The sequence below is a fragment of the Cherax quadricarinatus genome, chromosome 18 (assembly GCF_038502225.1).
Source record: "Cherax quadricarinatus isolate ZL_2023a chromosome 18, ASM3850222v1, whole genome shotgun sequence".
Lineage (NCBI taxonomy): Eukaryota > Metazoa > Arthropoda > Malacostraca > Decapoda > Parastacidae > Cherax > Cherax quadricarinatus.
This window is the reverse complement of record NC_091309.1, coordinates 28,702,912-28,721,915: the sequence shown is the minus strand read 5'-3', so window position 1 is coordinate 28,721,915 and position 19,004 is coordinate 28,702,912. Positions and strand designations below refer to the sequence as shown.

The window sequence follows — 19,004 nt, the reverse complement described above, 5'->3', positions numbered from 1 at the left end:
TTACACACATTACACACACATTACACACACATTACACACACACACACACACACACACACACACACACACACACACACACACACATTACACACACTTCAACACTAATACATATCTTCGCTCACATAAACACAAAACAAAAGCTTAAACATTTCCGAGCAAACACAAAAAACAAGTGTGATCAGACATTCGGTCCACAACCGACATCCTTGATTAGATCTCCGGTTAAGAAGAGACTATGTGGGTATACTGCTAAGTTCATAACAGACGACATCAGTAACCAGGAGGAACATATGAAGTGTCATCAAGCTGGTGCTGTTGAACAACTACTATCAAGTTACTTTGACACAAAGGGCAAAAGTTTCTGCCTTTACTATAAATGAGAGCTTACATAATTACAATATAAAATCATGACATTCTGGTGTGAAACGTGCCTGTAATATTTCAACGCTTTATAACACAGGTTACAAAAGGGTTGTAGGGTGTGGAGGTATACCTGGATGACCTTATCATTGTTAGTGATACAGGGGACAAACTACACGTATCAACGAAATAAAATGCTCTAAGTGTACACGTCACTTCGTACACAACGTACGTACGTCAGGATACTCTTCGAGTTATGCAGCACCAGCCTTGAGTCCCCACCTGATTATTAAGCATGTTAAAAGCCTGTACAGATGCAAAGATTTACAACCCGATAAGTCCCAGAACTAAGAGAAGTACATTATGAGACTAAAGGAACTGAATCTTACAACCCTGGAAGACAGGACAATAATTACAACACACAGGATACTTAGGAGAATGGATAAAACAAACGCTTTACAATGCAAGAAACAGGGACATAGGCGAAAGTTTAAAGTAGTGTAATAGTGGGGACGAACTTCATAAACAATTTCAAGAGGTGATATTGATGGTGCCCAGACCAGAAACCAGGAGTGCCTGTTTTGAACCAAATCGCGGGGACGTTGACCCCCGAAACTGTCTTCAGGTCAACTTCCGGTTTCATTTAAGCAGATTAAGATGCAGGGCCAGGAGAGATCTCAACCCCTAAAAAACAAATTGGCGAGTGCGCGCACACAGACAGACAGACAGAGAGAGAGAGAGAGAGAGAGAGAGAGAGAGAGAGAGAGAGAGAGAGAGAGAGAGAGAGAGAGAGAGAATGTGGAGGAAAGATTACATGTTTTGCTTAGCGATGAAATCTAAAGGTTATTCAGGAATCTGTTCAGTAATAATTAGATCTGTGATATAACTGTGACTATTGTCTTGAGTTCTCCTGCTCTCACATCCCAACTAGGGGAAATACTTTCCTGCTGACTGCCTGTTAAAGCAGCCTCTTCTTGTTGGCAACTCATACAACTAAACACACGTTACAATTATTACTACAAATGAGTATTTAAAAACAATATAAGAAGAAATAGTTAAACACTAGAATATTCCCTTAAAACGGCAAAGAGGTCTATACAGATACTCGGAGACAGAATCCATATATATAACGAAAAAAAAAAAAACGATCTCTCTACTGGAAGATGTTTCGCCAACCAGTGATACTGTTGCGAGTTGTTTGGCCACTAACACCAAGGACCAGCCCAATGTCACCTGTCTCACATGACGCTACTCTTTCACCTCCCTCCCTTCCTATTATCCTCACAAGCATCCAGTCGTGATCACTGCCCCATCAGGTGACATCTTTCACCCTCCCCCAGGCAACCACCCTGTCTTGATGACCCCTCCCTATCAGGTGACGTCTTTCTCCCTCACTCCCTATGGAACTAACTTATCTCTGAACACCCCTACCACGTGGCATTTTATCCTTCCCTACCACTTTCCTTCAAGTACACAATACATACAAAGAATGTTCGTGTTATCTACTCTTCCCCCTCCCTTTAACATTCTTCCAGTGATAAATTTTAATTACCCAAACACTGCTGTCTATAATTATAATAAATTATATGTGACCTTTAAAAAAATTATAACAAATCAGCAATTAATGTTGGTCTAACAATCCTCTCTTAACTCCTAACTACTAAAAATTAACCAACTGTAATACATATAAATTATTAGTGCGAGTCATCCAATTATAACTTTGGTAGTTTCACTGCTGGCTGCTAAATGGAAAGATGAGCTCTTAATATTAATTACGTGGCTTGGAGATTTGTGTAAAATATCATGGAGCAGCAGGAGAGTCAGAGTGGCGGCGAGGTGGACGAGTGAATTAGTGTTGTATAAGCTTAAGCATGTCTACGACAAAAAAATACCCTTAACAGGGGTTCAGAAATCAGTGAAATCAGTCGGTAAGATCTAAGAGAATGGGCCAGGAGCTATGAATCGGCATTTGCAAACACCAATAGGTGAATACCTACATCAATGTACTCCAACATACCTGAGTGTGGTTCGAGATTTCGTGTTTAAGGCTAGACTTCCTTGAGTGCCTAACAAACCAGGCTGTTGCTGTTAGTGGTCCAGGCCTACACAGCAATCACACCCTGACTAATGTGGCATTTACCGAAGTAACTGGCGCAGGAAAATGCTACGTAGTGTCCGTAGGGTGCCAGGTTATGCTGCACCTTGTAAATATTTCAGTATGAACTGTAGATGCAGCCAGGTGGGCGGTGGGCAATATTATCACACACTGATGTTGCGACGCTTTTAAACAACGTACAAAAACCAACGTCGGCACTTGAGCAAGTTATTAGCCTCAAACCTACTGCTCTTTAAATGACTTCTCTGTATATGTTCCTTGGAGTTAACTTTACACAGCAGTTCGTCCTGGCATCGTACATTACGAGTGTTTGGTTTCCAACTAATTAGGCCACGAGGGATTATTGTGCGTTTAGCCTGCAGCCCTTACCATGCTCAGGTTTTGTAATTTGGTTAATAAACCAAATTACGCAAATTTAGGTTCATTAACGTTAAAGTGGCGCAACGTAACCAGTAATAAATTATTTTATTGGGGGCGAATAATTACTGGGAAATTCGTAGCTGAGAAGATTGCTCTCCAATACACGAACCTAATAATTTTTATATTAAAAAAAAAAAGTTAAACCTGTGTGGGTCATTTAGAGTTGCTTAGTAAAAATAGTTCTTTCGTTACGGGATTGTGGACTGACCAGTGTGAAAATTAAGTCACAATACAAAAGGTTATAAAAAAAAAGTCTGCAATAAAGGTGGGACTTTCAAAGACATGATGAGTCATAGTTAAGACACGTAAACGCTGATCAAGACAATTATCAAGGAAACTTTTTGCCAGGGGTAGTTTCTTCACCAGTGGCTTGTTACTGAAGCCACTTCTGAGGAAATCTTTCCTAATGTCTTGATCATCGTATAAGGTGGTTTTACCTCCCATCTGTTGGTACAGACATACGAGTTGCACCATGGGCAGTGAAGAGTCTGGAAAATATGAAGGTGAAGTCTGCGTAAGCGTGCTCGCTGAGGAACTGAACAGTCAAAGAACAGATGTTTTACTTTCAGCAGCACCTGTCACTTCACGTCACTTGTGACGCTGGTAAAATAATGAAGTTATTGGTGAAAACTTGCTATGGGGTGAACAAGGTCCCAAGACCGAAATGTTTTCCTAATAAAACGTTCTAAATGTTTGTTGATTTGTCTTTAGTCACGAAAAGTGATTATTGGATAGTCCCTATATTTCTCCCTTAACTGTTAGTAATAATTTATCTTCAATTTGTAGGTTTCTAGTCAATTTTTTTCAGCCAGAGAACTGTGACTATACTTGAGCTCCACTTTCTTGGATTAAGAGACCTTCACCAATGTTATGGGTTCCCCGTTGAAAGAACCCAGCTAGGTAGTAGCAATACACAAACCATCCTCTAAATAATGAGTTCGTTTTAGTACGCGTTACAATGCAACGATTTATTCACGATTTCAACATGGACACAAACTATATATAGTTTACTGTAGGGAAGGTAAAATTAACCTAAATTAACTTTTATTTTCGTCGGGTCAACCTTCAAAATGGACATAAACGAGAGTCTTAAGTCTGGCATAGCGGATAACACCGTCACTGTTGGTTGGCTGATCTTTCTCAGTAGGACGGGATGGGTTAACAATATACTGTACCTCTTAATTCCATCTCAAGCACTTAGTTAAAAAAATGTTCAATATGTGAACACAACGTTCAATAATGGCATTTATTAGGGAAACATGTTATGATGTAAAAAAAGACATTCTTATTATTATCAAATGCATGAACAAGATCCAATTCATTATTTTACTGTTTTGATGATAATTACTATGACTACTATACAAGTACCTGTTAAATAGTGAATTTTTATAAGATAAAATACTAAATATCAGAGTCGACACACTACAGTACATTAAGTCTATGCAACTTGTATGGCAGGAGAGGGATGGGAAAGTTAAGAGTCTATGTTCTTAGAATCACCGTGACGTTGCAGACAATAGTGAAGATAAACGCCGCAGAAAAAAATGTTTATAGGGACAACGTGTAGCTGCAAGTAGAGCTCTGACTGAATGAAGAGTTACACAAACCAAAACACTGTCCCAATGAAATAATGTACCGTAGTACGTCTCTTGTTTTATACTGTATAAGATTTGTCACACTGCTTTTGAATATTGTGCTCCTTTGTAACAAGATTATTACATTTTAGCTTTAGACTTAATTGTTCACTTCTTCCCCTCACCTCCACACAGTTTAGTTCATAACAAATATGAGCTTATCTTTCCCAACCGCTGAAACAAGCAATTTAACGCTAAGGTACGCCAATTGGCATGAGAATTACGGTAGTCGACAGGGGCACTGTCACTAGTAGTACTGGCATACAAATAATGTGCAGCAGTATAGTGAAGGTGAACAGTAACAGAACAATTCAAGGTTTAAAGGCAGCCCAGGCGACCTGTGCCGCCATAGTAGCAGAAGTAAGGCTAGCGAGCACGAGCCACGCCCTTCCTGACGTTCACTTGCTACTTAACCATACTACTTATTCTCCTTATGTAACCTAGTACTTCAAATGGGTTTTCCTTAATGTGAATGTAAATAAATGGAGCCAGCCTTTCTAGCGGCAATATGAGTTTCTAACATCAATACAAACAATTCAAAACAAATACGTCAGACAAAAAAAAAAACTGTTGAATCTGCCAGAAATGATGTGATGTGCAGAAGAATGGGAAGCGAGGAAAATTATAAAAGTGAGAAGAAAAAAGCTGAAGATAAGAAATGACGAGGGAGGAGAAAGCAGCAGATAATTTCAGTGCAGCTGCTGCCAAGGTAGGATGAGAGATGAGAGAAAGGATACTACACAACAGCAGCAGCAGCAGCAGATGCTGCTGCTACAGCCTCCTGCCTGGGCACACACAAGACCGGCCTTAGCCACAGTATCGATTTTTACCCAGCATGCATGCTAGCTGTCCCTGCCGGCCCTCAGTGAGTGCTACCCGAGGTATTTCTACAGCAGCAGCAACAGTAGCTACTTTCAGGTTTACAGTCTATCTCAACGATGCCTCCTCTTGCTTGAGTGGAACTACAATTATTACGTAGTCCTCCCGCAGAATCTACACTTGTCCCAGAAATGTTTCCGATATCTTCTGTTAAGATGTTGAATAGTCTGGAGGCCACGGACGTCGATACAGTATTCCTTTATTATGCCCATGGTGCCCCTACTTTTCACTGGGTTTATTTTGCACTTCCTCCCATATCTCCACTTTGCAGATTAGGGACAAGGCCCTCAATGTGGTTATTAGAAGTTAACTATACATAAAACGGTTGTAGATTCCAGTGGTCAACGTCTCCGCAGCCTTATCCCATATCAGGCTTCCTGGATGAAGGCCTGCTAAGTCAGACCAATTGAGGGCGCCCCAGCCAAGCCAGGTCTAAGAGACTGCCGCGGGGTCGTTGATTCTGGAACCATCCCTGCAACCCACTCTTATATTTGGTCTTCTAAAATTGAGAAAGAAATATTACAGCACTAAGGACAATTAGAAAATATAAAGTAAAATAATTATATTGTGAACATAGGTAGAACTTTCAGAATTACTAGCTACGCGCACCTGGTACCAACGTTTATGCTGAATAAAATGCTAGATTCTTCGACAATCACCCCATGGGAAGTGGTACTTGAGAAGAGTCCTCTTACCCCCGGGTCATTTTAATGACCCAGCGACGGGACAGTAGGGGTGGGAGGTCGGATAGGTGTTGCAGAGATGCAACTTGCACGGAAGCTCAACTATCTTAAGAATAGCCATATTTAGTGGGAATGTGAAGCAGACCTGGTTACATTTGTTAATCCTGGGCCTGAGAATTAATCGAGCAAAACTACTGTCGTGTTGATGATGGATGTTGGCGGGAACTGCCATTGTAACCCCACATAGTGGTGATCCTTGTGCCAATGAAAATATAATCTACTGATAGGGCTTAATTAAATATTATGATGACTCGCTCAGTAATAAAGCAAGGTGTGGTGCACCCGTACTGGCGATCCCAACCCTGAAAATGTCGACATATCACACCATCTACTATTACACAATTTCAGTCATAACAATCTTGTAACAAAATGTTCCACAAGATGGTGTGCTGAACAAAAATTTCGTGTATACCAACTGCAAAAGGAAAATTATTACCACTGCTTCTTCCGACACCAATCATTCCAGAGCTAAATTTGGCAAGGAAAAAAAAAAACCATGCCGAGTAGTGAGTGGAGGTGGAGGTGGTGGAGGTGGAGGTGGAGGTGGAGGAGGTGGTGGAGGTGGTGGAGGTGGAGGAGGTGGTGGAGGAGGTGGTGGTGGAGGTGGTGGTGGTGGTGGTGGTGGTGGTGGTGGTGACGACGACGACGACGACGGCGGCGGCGGGGGTGGTGGAGGAGGTGGGGGTGGTGGTGGTGGCGGCGGAGGCGGCGGCGGCGGCGGCGGCGGCGGCGGCGGCGGCGGCGGCGGCGGCGACGGCGACGGCGACGGCGACGGCGACGGCGACGGCGACGGCGACGGCGACGGCGACGGCGACGGTGACGGTAAGCGGATGGATAGGAAATGGTTGGATGGTCATAGATTTTTTATTAAACAAACCTGGGTATACCAAAAGTGCTCGGCTACCCAATTCTACATGAAATTTACACAGAGGGAACAAATCTAGTTGTTTACGTATCATATTCCATCACACAGGCTGAGTTGTACATATGAGGATGAAATGTGTTAGCCTGAGCTGGGACTCCTCAATGGGCCAGCAGCAGCTCACCTGCTACATACACAACTAGTGGGCACCGAGTACCTATCTGTCCATCTTGCCACCATTTCATGAACACAACACATAAACCTTTTGTTTTACTTTATTTTATAGAAAAATACTACCTCGAAGTTGAAGAAAATTTTAGTGATTAAACTAGTAAATGGTTAATGTCAAACATCCCTTGGTAATAATGAATTTAAAGCCTTCACTTGTTTTCATATTTTCCACTAAAGAACATTTTGAGCTAAATGTAGCTACGAGTGTGGAGAGTTCTGAGATGTAAGAAAATATACAAAGAGAAGGTGGAAGTGGTGGATATTATAGTTTAACGAGGTGGGGTTAGTGTGGAGGAGAGGGGCGAGTGCTCGCACTACCAGTGGTGGGCGGCAGCGACCTTGGTTGTGGCAGCTGCACTCAACAACTAGGTCATTCCTCACCCTACCCCCAGGACCTTCCGTATATCCTACACCCAGCAGCACTCAATCCTGCTCATACATACGTAAATTCCGTTCGTTTCCTGGAAAATAGCTCGTTTCATTGCAGAATGTTCACAGTATCAATGTAGTCACACTAGATACATACATTTCTTTTTAAAAAACCTGCTACACACACATAATTAAGAGAACATTGTAGACACAATGTACGTAGTAACATTTACAAAAACCATATAATGCTTAATAACTACGCCAACAGTTCCACCTTTACCCTCACTAGTTCCACTAAAAATGGACATTTCACCAGCTTTTATCACTTTAAAAATTTGATACACAAAAATTTCCAAACATAAATGCAGTGAGAGTGAAAACTGACCAAGTGAGGATGTAATCATTTGCTTCATTAATACCCCGTGTAGGCTCCATATTGTCACTTATCAAGTGTGATAATCCAACAACGTCAGCTCCAGTCACCACCTTCACCTGCTGACAACATACACGAGTGCCACGTCAACTCCAACCACCACCTTCACACCTGCTGACAACATACACCAGTGCCAAGTCAACTCCAACCACCACTTTCACACCTGCTGACAACATACACCAGTGCCACGTCAACTCCAACCACCACCTTCACACCTGCTGACAACATACACCGGTGCCACGTCAACTCCAACCACCACCTTCACACCTGCTGACAACAGACACCAGTGCCACAATCGTCAATATAGTCACGTTGTCCTCGTCAACACTCTCCCCTCCTGTACACCACCAAGCCACATAAGACGACCTTAGTGTGGTTTTAGCAGCTATTCAAGGCTTGTGTTCACCTCCCCCCCCCCAATACAGTATTCAAGAACTGATAAGATGACAGTCTTGATATCTTACCATAATCACGTAATATCATCTGTTTGCTCAATGCAGGTAAATACTTCTGCAATTGTTGCCTCGTGAAAACAAAATAGTTACCCCATTATTAATATCCATACCATAAATTTAGAGCAATGAAACTGAGTAGCTTACACAACTCTGAATGATTAATTAAATAAAGCACTTGACTCTTCTTTATTAGTACTTACACAAATACTTTAACCTAATACACAATACATCCAGCACGACTAGAGTTTTCTAGCAACTGCATAGCATTACTGCTCTGAATACAATATCCAACAGGAGTGGACGTGCCTGTCACATCTGCATAGGAATTTTGCTAAGGATGCAATACATAAGCGTCAATTAAGGGGAGCACTTAACAGGTAGGTGAGCAGAGAGAGGAGGTATGATCCGGGCATGAGTGTAGCAACAGCAAGTTAACTGGCAACTTTGTCCTTACACAATACACCCCCGTCAAGGCCGTCGCCAACCACAACACTTGCCAATCACTCTCTTATTCCTCACATGTATAAGCTATCTTACTTTCAAAATAGACCACCCGAGTTCCAGTTCAAGAGTCAAGTGGCAACCTGTACTCCAAATAAAACATGCACTCCTTCAAACATACGTGCGTTTTTGTATCGTTGAATTGTCTCTCTAAATACAGATGAAATGGGACAGGGCGCCAGAGATGCTCAGCCCCGAGAGACTCAAAGTACATCTTATTTTTTTTATTCTCGTTTAGGTTTGGTTAGATTAACTTTTTTTTTTTTTAACACTGGCCGTCTCTCACCGAGGTAAGGTGACCCAAAAAGGTAGAAACATTTCACTGTCATCTAAGCGTACTGACATCACAGCTCAGATGACTCTAAAATCCGAATATATATTCAACCTATATTTCCGTAAAAATCCGATAAGTAAAAACCAGGTGGCGTACGTTTAGCAGCTGATGGAAGGGTACTATTTCTGGCCGCGCACGCACGCACGCACGCACGCACGCACGCACACACACACACACACACACACACACACACACACACACACACACACACACAGTGTTGTAGTTGCAAGTAGAGTCAAGAGAGCCTGGTGCAGGGAAGAGTAATATCTGACACCGAGGTTGAGGTATCCTGCTGAAGCATGCATCATGAGTGGCCACACATTCATGCAACTCAAACAACTGCGGGAACATACCTCAAACTCGTGAGCGAACAAGCAAGACGAGACAGCATCACTACTGCACGAACAGTATAATAGCTCCATAGAGCTACACCTTATGTGATGCAAGTTATTAAAATTACCTGAAGGCTCTCTACCCCCTGTAATTACCTGTAAAATATAGTTATGCAGATTGTGATGAGGATACTTATCTTGTATTAACTAAATGTTAATAAGGATATGGTGGGTTCGGACAATACTTTTAGTGCAAAAGACAATGGCATAACTAAAGGGAAAAGGGCGGGGAGAGTACGAGGGGGGGAAGGGGAAATACTCAATGTATGACTAAGACTTGTGTCATGAGGAATATCCTCAGACCAAATAAAAAATCTCTTCCCCACCCCCATGCACAGCTGAGCTGCAGCTCAGGGCACCCAGCAGTGTGCGCGCCTGCCAGGTGGAACACCCAACCTCTCTCGCCCACCCACAGTGACGAACAATGCACACAGGATATTGCTTAAGAACATTTTTGTCGTTGCTCATTTCCGTATTAGTTCACTTTACATTGTAATTACATCATGTGTAGACCAGTGTCAGGGAGAATATTGATACATAATTTAGCTAAGTGGCACTTACATAGACCAAAGTCGAGACGAGTATTACACAATGTAACCAAGAAATAATGACAAAAAGAGTCGAAGCAGCAAACAAGAACAAATAACAAAATTCTACAACTGGTTCAATTAAAGAGCCAAAGATCACAGCCATCGTGTGAAATGAAAAGGTTCATGTCTGCCTGGGCGGCCGAGTGGTGAGGAATGAAGTCAGGGGTGAGGAATGAAGCCAAGTGTGAGGAATGAAGCCAGGTATGAGGGATGAAGCCAGGTATGAGGGGGTGAGGAATGAACATATGTGTGAAGGGTAAGGAATGGACCCAGGTGGGCAGTGGAGAACATGATGCTCGTGGTGATAAGTTCCAGCAGCTTATATATGGTAAGACTAAAGAACTCAAAAGGGATACTGCACACAAAAATGAAGAGGATCATCAAAAAGAACGAAAGGAACACGTGAAAAACCTGGGAGTAATTATGTCAGCTGACCTTTCTTTCAAGGAACACAATAAAGCAAATGTCATTGGAGCAAAGTGACAATGTGGAAGGTGCTCAAAAGTCTAGTCTTAAACCTGCGCAGCCATAAGATACCGGGGCGAGAAACTGGACAATGTATAAAATATACCCAGTGAAAAACATTACCACAATATATCAAACACTGTCAGTACAAGTATAGACGCTTTCAAGAGGAAATCGGACCTGTACCTCCCCTAATTGCAAAATCAACCGGAGATCAGGAAAATGATAGAGCATGAACACATTCAAAGATTCACGGCCCCATAGAGCCAATGAAGCATTTAAATTACTGGAAACTCCTTGAAATCCTAAATATGTGCTTGCCTGAACTGATGAGATACCTGATAATATATACGTAGAAAGTGCTTCAGGGCCTAATCCTAAATCTGTAGTAGACATATTTAGGATTGAAAAAAAAGTAAAATAAATCTAGTGAAAAGCAAGCTTGCCGTGGGCACAATAAGAGAACATTGTATGAACATTCGTAGACCGACTTTTAAGCATCTCAGCCGAACATATCAGAAACAGTGCTGGAACAAGTGTAGTATTCAAGAAAAAATTCGACAAGTACTTCCAACAAGTGTCAGATCAACCAGGCTGTGATGGGTATGTGGGCCAGCAAGACGCCTGCAACAACTCGAGAGGTAGGCCTGAGAAATAAACCCAGGTAAAAGTGGTGGGGAATAGACCGTGGTGAACGGTCCCAGGGGATGAGGATTTTACAAGTGCAAGTGTCAGGACTTTAAACAAGCAAGTGGAATGAGGAATGGCCACATGTCTAAAGGTGAGGAATGAATACAAGCGTGTGGGGGTTGTCATTCCACAGTAGTCAATTTAAGGAAAGCTAATTCAGTTGTGTTTGATAACTATCACTCCTAACCTTATACACATGATAATATAGTTTAAACACATCTGAGTTCTACCTACAATAAGCGCTGATTTGACAACACCATTATTATTATTAGGATCTAGTGCTCACCACTGACTAAATGGTGAAGTTCTTCATATTAAAGTATTTTCTCATTACAGTTAGTCATAAATTTTAGTTTAAATACCTCTACCCATCACTTTCCTCCCAGGAAGATGAGTCTCACGGCTGCTTCAATTAGCCACCTTCATGTACAAGGAATGCCTGTGTACAACATCGCAGTTCACACAACCATTTAATTAACTACAGAAACTCAAGACTTATAGCCACAGAAGACAACACTCAATACAGAAGAATCCTGGAATCATCGCTTATCTCTATAACCAACAATTTCAACCAGAACAATGGCTTCTATAACATAGCTGAACCACTCGCCAAGAAACTTCTTCATCGCTATCCCACATAAGAACATGGAACACTGCAGAAGGTCTACAACTTGTCCAATACCCCTGCCAAGCTACCCTAGACTCTATAACCCCACCCGGTAGATCATCAGATGCAGCATTCCCCACCTGACCTCAACATTCTGACTATAAATACTCTCGTACCTTCCAACCCCAGGTAGATCCGTGTGTGACTTGAAAAAGCCCACTGTGTGGGTGAAACGTTGTCAATAAAGGATCACATTATACTGCATTTGTGTTTATATTTCCATTGTGTCGGTATTTTATACCATTTATTTCCATCATGTAGTTTCAGTTCTTGCTTGTCTTTAATTATTTAGTTTAATATTTAAGAGACTCCATTTGAGTATTGTATCAGTAGAGAATAAATTATATACCAAGTACTCCAATACCAACCTCTCCTTCAAATGGCATGCTCATTTTCGCCAGGCATTGCAATGTCGATTTCCGAAAGAGTTTAAGATTCAAATTAAATATTAGTTACGCTAGATTACGTTAGCTAAATTAACCTTTACGTATAATTATATGACAAATTGTTATGACTAATAGTCAGAATGAGGAAGGTTTTTAATACCGACTTCAAGGGCAGGTTGCTCATACAATAATCAATGTTAAAATACCTGGTCCTCCTCTTGTATATCCAATCAACAAGAAATAATCGATAAATTCTCGTACGGTATTCAACTATCAAATACATGGTACCTAAATTTTTCCCATTTATAATAACATTTTTTTCTGTACACAAACGCTCATAGGTGACAATTAAATTCTTATACATGTACTATTTGCATTCTGAACTACGACGATGGTTTATTTCACTTTCTATTCTTCCTATACTTAAGATCTCCCTTTATTCTGTTTATGCTATCACACCCTGTTTTCCTTTCTTCTTCTGAGTAATATTTTGCTTACGTTATCGCAGTATTTTAATTTTTTCAGAGATTTTTTTTCCAAAGTACTTTTCAATTCCTCTTGTCGCACCAAGGGAGATTCACATTCAAAATTCAACGTTTCAAATTTTTCCTGAGCCATCAGGTTGCAGGTCAGCAACCAGGACCAGAGGATATGGTTGGCAGTGGGGTGGGTGGGGTCATCAGTTTTTGCACATGCAGTTGATTCAAACATGAATATATGACATTTTGTTCTTTAATTACACCTGTATTGGAAGTAAATAAATGAAAGTGAACCTTGCATCTGTAGTTATATTCAGTTTTATATCTACACGAATTGTATCACTGTAGACAAAGACAGCTTCACACCATGAAAAGTGTCTTTCATTCTGGCGACGGTTTCTCTTATCTAGAGGTTAACGTACATGTTTAGCCAATGTTCTTGCTATTTCTGAAAATTCCTGGGGAAGGGAACCCCACCTCTTCTCCCTAGGTTGCGGGCTTGTCTCGTTGCCAGACTTATGACGGCAGGTAACATAAGAACAAAGAAAAAACACTGCGGAAGGCCTACTGGCCCATGCAAGGCAAGTCCAAGTCTCCTACCAGCTTAAGCCAATGCTCCAACCTAGTCAGGTCAGGTCACATTCACTTAAGGAAGGAACACGGCAACTGACCTAGTAGCACAAGCTAATCAGGTCCAACTCACACTTACCCACACCCACTCATGTATTTATCTAACCTATTTTTAAAGCTACACAACGTTTTAGCCTCTATAACTTTACTTAGGAGTTTGTTCCATTCATCCACAACTCTATTACCAAACCAGTACTTTCCTATATCCTTCCTGAATCTGAATTTTTCCAACTTAAAACCATTGCTACGAGTCCTGTCTAGGCTAGATATTTTCAGCACTTTATTTACATCCCCTTTATTTATTCCTGTCTTCCATTTATACACCTCAATCATATCCCCCCTGATTCTACGCCTTTCTAGAGAGTGCAGATTCAGGGCCCTCAGTCTATCCTCATAGGGAAGATTTCTGATACATGGGATCAACTTTGTCATCCTCCTTTGTATGTTTTCCAGAGCATTTATATCCATTCTGTAATACGGTGACCAAAACTGTGCAGCATAATCTAAATGAGGCCTAACCAATGATATATAGAGTTGAAGAACAACCTGAGGACTCCAATTATTTATGCTTCTTGATATGAAGCCAAGGATTCTGTTAGCTTTATTGTGAACACTTATGCACTGATGTCTTGGTTTCAGATTACTGCTAACCAGAACTAGTAATCTTTTTCACAATCCGTAATATTAAGATCTACATTATTTAGTTTATATGTGACATGGTTATTTTCCTGTCCAACATTTAGAACTTTGCATTTGTCTATATTAAACTGCATCTGCCACTTCTCCGACCACTGCATCAGTCTATTCAAATCTTCCTGGAGTGCTCTAATGTCCTCGTCAGAATGAATTCGACGGCCTATTTTGGTGTCATCGGCAAACTTGCTTATGTCGCTCTTTATGCCCTCATCAATGTCGTTTATGTAGATTGTGAACAACAGGGGGCCCAACACTGACCCCTGTGAAACACCGCTCGTGACGCTTCCCCACTCTCATTTCTCCCCATTTATACAAACTCTCTGCTGCCTATTTGTCAACCATGCCTCCTCATATTCCATGTACCTTAATTTTCCTCAATAGTCTCTGATGTGGGACCCTGTCAAAAGCCTTACTGAAGTCCATATACACAATATCATATTCATTACCATGATCTACCTCCTCAAATACCTTAGTGAAAAAAAATAATAAATTCGTAAGGCAGGAACGCCCCTTTGTAAAACCATGCTGAGATTCGTTGATTAATTTCTGTTTTTCAAGGTGGCTAGGAACTGCCTCGGCAATTATTGATTCCATAACTCACGAAATCGTAATGACACGATTGCAAACAAACCAACCATACCACGGGCGGAGATAGAACCCGCGATCAGAGAGTCTCAAAACTCCAGACCGTCGCGTTAGCCACTAGACCAGCTAGCCACAATAAGATTCGTCCAACTAGGTATATTTCTACATCATAGGAAGGTTAGCATAGGCACCACTGTGACCATAAATGCAAGTTTTTACAGACGAATCTCCAGCTAGCGTGGCCGTGACGAACTCTAGCTCAAATCCCCTCAAATCATTTGTGGTCACAATGGTGCTTATGCTAACCTACCTATGGTGTAGAAATATACATAGTTGGACGAATCTTATTGTGGCTAGCTGGTCCAGTGGCTAACGCGACGGTCTGGAGTTTTGAGACTCTCTGATCGCGGGTTCTATCCCCACCCGTGGTATGGTATGTTTGCAATCTTGTCATTACGATTTCGTGAGTCATGTTGACGGCTTTGAGGGGACTTGAGCTAGAGTTCGTCACGGCCACGCTAGCTGGAGATTCGTCTGTAAAAACTTGCATTTATGGTCACAGTGGTGTCTATGCTAACCTTCCTATGATGTAGAAATATACCTAGTTGGACGAATTTTATTGTGGCTAGCTGGTCTAGTGGCTAACGCGACGGGCTGGAGTTTTGAGACTCTCTGATCGCGGGTTCTATCTCCGCCCGTGGTATGGATTTCATAAATTTTCCCACTATGGAGGTTAGGCTTATTGGTCTAAAGTTCGAAGCTAAGGACCTGTCACCTGCTTTGAAAATAGGTATCACATTTGCCATTTTCCACTTATCTGGCACCATGCCAGTCTGTAGTGATATGTTGAAAAGATTAGGCAGAGGTTTGCTAAGCTCCTCTTTACATTCCTTTAGAACCCTTGCGTACAGTTCATCAGGGCCTGGGGATTTGTTAGGTTTTAATTTATCTATTTGCCGAAGGACCATGTCACTTGTGACCCTAATCGTGCATAGTTTATCATCCTGCTCTACATAATTTCGGTTCATGTAATTTTCTTAGTTAACTAAGGGATTAAACATACATATCCTAAACCACCTAGCCTATATTAAATTATTTTATTTTAAAATAAAGAAAAAAAATGGAATTCCATAACAACGTTGTAAATTCACCAAAACCCCTCATCCAGACAATTGTCAAGTTGTGACTTGACAATGTTCCAGGACGGACCGAAACGCTGTCATAAGGTTCCTCTCCTAAGTGTGGGTCTTGAGGGAACTGATACCTTTGATGGGTTTCGAGAGCTTTCCTACTCTGAAAGTCTGGTACAGCGACTTTATTCTCTCAACGTGGTAAAAGGAGAACAAGTTGCCCGCATAAATCTACAGTGGTGTAGGCAACTATTTAGCACCTAGATTTACAAGGCATATTTCAAAGAAGCTAGAGCACGGAAAAAAAAAAAAACCTCGACGCGTGTCAATGTCCACTCACACACCAATTTAATGCTCATCTCTCTATTCCTCTCAAACCAAGTTTGAGCTTCCAATCTCCTCCCAGAGAAGTCGCAAAATTAACCATTACAATATCTGACTATGCCCTTCGATCATTAGTTATATATATATATATATATATACACACACATATATATATTTTTTTTTTTTGAAAGTAGACCTTGGTAAGAAAATGTAGTGAAAGCAAGATCCCCGTTCAAGCATACTCAGGTAACAATCCGGAAACGTTTTCGTGGTTACTCACTTCAATTATTAAGCAACTTCGCGCCCAGTAACTAAAGCTTTTTTTTTTTATGTAGTTTGTAGATGTGACGTGTGGTGAGGCTGATAATGCCCTAACACCAGTGGTGGTGTAACATCCGCGTATAGCACCACAATGGTTGTAAATGGAATGATGATACCAATAAACTGTGGAAAAGGACACTTGTGTGCAGTTCAGGGCATTTATTAAATGATAAGCACGTGACACTACAAAATTAATATTAGTGATGGAGGCCCGAAATGCTATGTATAACTATGGGCTTTTCATTGTCAAAAGTGCTTATCTACTATTCTAACTCAATGTAACTTTTTGGAAAATAAAGTTAATCACCATCATAACGTGGCTGCCAAGCTCAGGTGAGCAGGAGGCTCCACGCTGACTCACCACCTTCCACATCCCCCCCCCCAACCCACCCACCAATTCCGACAACTACCCTCAAGACGACTGCTCCGGTCCCACCATCCCGCCCCCAATAAACCTGTCCCCCCAAATCCACCCCCGCGCCGCCACCTTACACTGCAAATACACACACGTGGCCACCACTGTAAACTTGTGAATATTTTATTCTCGTGAATGTTCAAGCGAATGAAAACTGCCCTTAGCACATACTTCCAGGACTCATTTATAGCGCTTTTAAAACCCTTTATTTTAGTACGGAAACAAATATTTCATAATACATAAAACAAAAAATACTTGCCCAATACTGCAAGGGAAAAGAATTAGCTAGCAAGCACGGCATTCATGTATCACGCCATGAACACTGTAATGGTACGAAAAATATTAATTTTACGCAAGACATATTTCGTAAAGGTGTAGTGAAAACTGTGGGAATAGTTCACGGAAGAAGTGAATGCTGTAACCCTGTATTTTCAGCCCTTTGTCTGGTCCTTGGCTCCCCTCAAGGGAGGTTCCTTGATGCTGACGAGGGGCTCTTGATCTAGGGAATTGGATCTGTGTTCCAGTTCCCTGAATTGAGCCTGAATGCCTTCCATCCCCCCCTCCCCAGAAGCGCTGCATAATCCTACGGGTTTAGTGCTTCCCCATGATTATAATAATACTAATAATGGTCCTTGGCTACATATGGCTGCATTATTACACTACTATCATCTACATCCAATTTTTTATTCGACAAACATGGGTGATCCTTGTTTATGCTAGCATTCTATATTCGTGGTGTTTCAATCACCATGACTAAATTTAGCACTGAGGACACATCAATCTAAATTGCAAGCATACTGTGAGAAAACACACAAACAATCAAATACAAGTTGTGTAGGAAGTGGGGGGGGGGGGGAATGGGAATGGAGGAAGGGCAGAGAGTATAACTGGAACACCAAGAAAAACATGTTCTCACCGAGTAAGGTTTCTGCAAACACCAAAAGCAGGTGAAGCCCATAAGCACAAGTTTGAGAACAGAAGAACAAGTGCACCTGCCACTTTGTAATGTTATGTCTGTCATTAAAACAACCACCACATCCAAAGTGCGTTTGTACTTGCAACGGAAATTATACCGTAATACTCTTAGGATGTACATACTATCAGTAACACTCCATGAATGACAGCCCAGTTTGCAAACAATAAACCAGTTTTTCCAAGGGTGCTTGGGGAATAATGTAGTGCACCCACTAACAAATATATACATTTTATTCTACAGCTCACGCTGTCCAATCACAAAGGGTCAACCACACTCCAGGCCTACTTTGTTTTATGTCTGTCCAACCACCACAAATAGTTCGTTAATGATACTTGGGGAAATTATACGTAATACTCAGATTTAATACTATCAGTAACACTCCATGAATGACAGCCCAGTTTGCAAACAATAAACCAGTTTTTCCAAGGGTGCTTGGGGAATAATGTAGTGCACACTCAAAAGTTCCTCGGGTCAGCTCACTGACAGTGATAAGGAAATGTGTAGAATTTTTAACACATATTCCTCTCAGTTTTTACACAGGAGGATACAGTGATATTCCAGTAATGATAAATTATGTAGAACACGATAATAAACTGTGCACTATTAGGGTCACAAGTGACATGGTCCTTAGGCAAATAGATAAATTAAAACCTAACAAATCCCCAGGCCCTGATGAACTGTATGCAAGGGTTCTAAAGGAATGTAAAGAGGAGCTTAGCACACCTTTGGCTAATCTTTTCAACATATCACTACAAACTATGGTGCCAGATAAGTGGAAAATGGCAAATGTGATACCTATTTTCAAAACAGGTGACAGGTCCTTAGCTTCGAACTATAGACCAATAGCCTAACCTCCATAGTGGGAAAATTTATGGAATCAATAATTGCCGAGGCAGTTCGTAGCCACCTTGAAAAGCATAA

The 19,004-nt window shown here is 41.4% G+C and overlaps 1 protein-coding gene across 1 annotated transcript in view; it reads right to left on the bottom strand.

Moving 5' to 3' along the window:
* The window catches only part of LOC128689461 (MAP/microtubule affinity-regulating kinase 3), a 482,834-nt gene that overhangs the window by 258,235 nt on the left and 205,595 nt on the right, over positions 1–19,004 (bottom strand). The gene's annotated exons all lie outside the window — the stretch shown is intronic.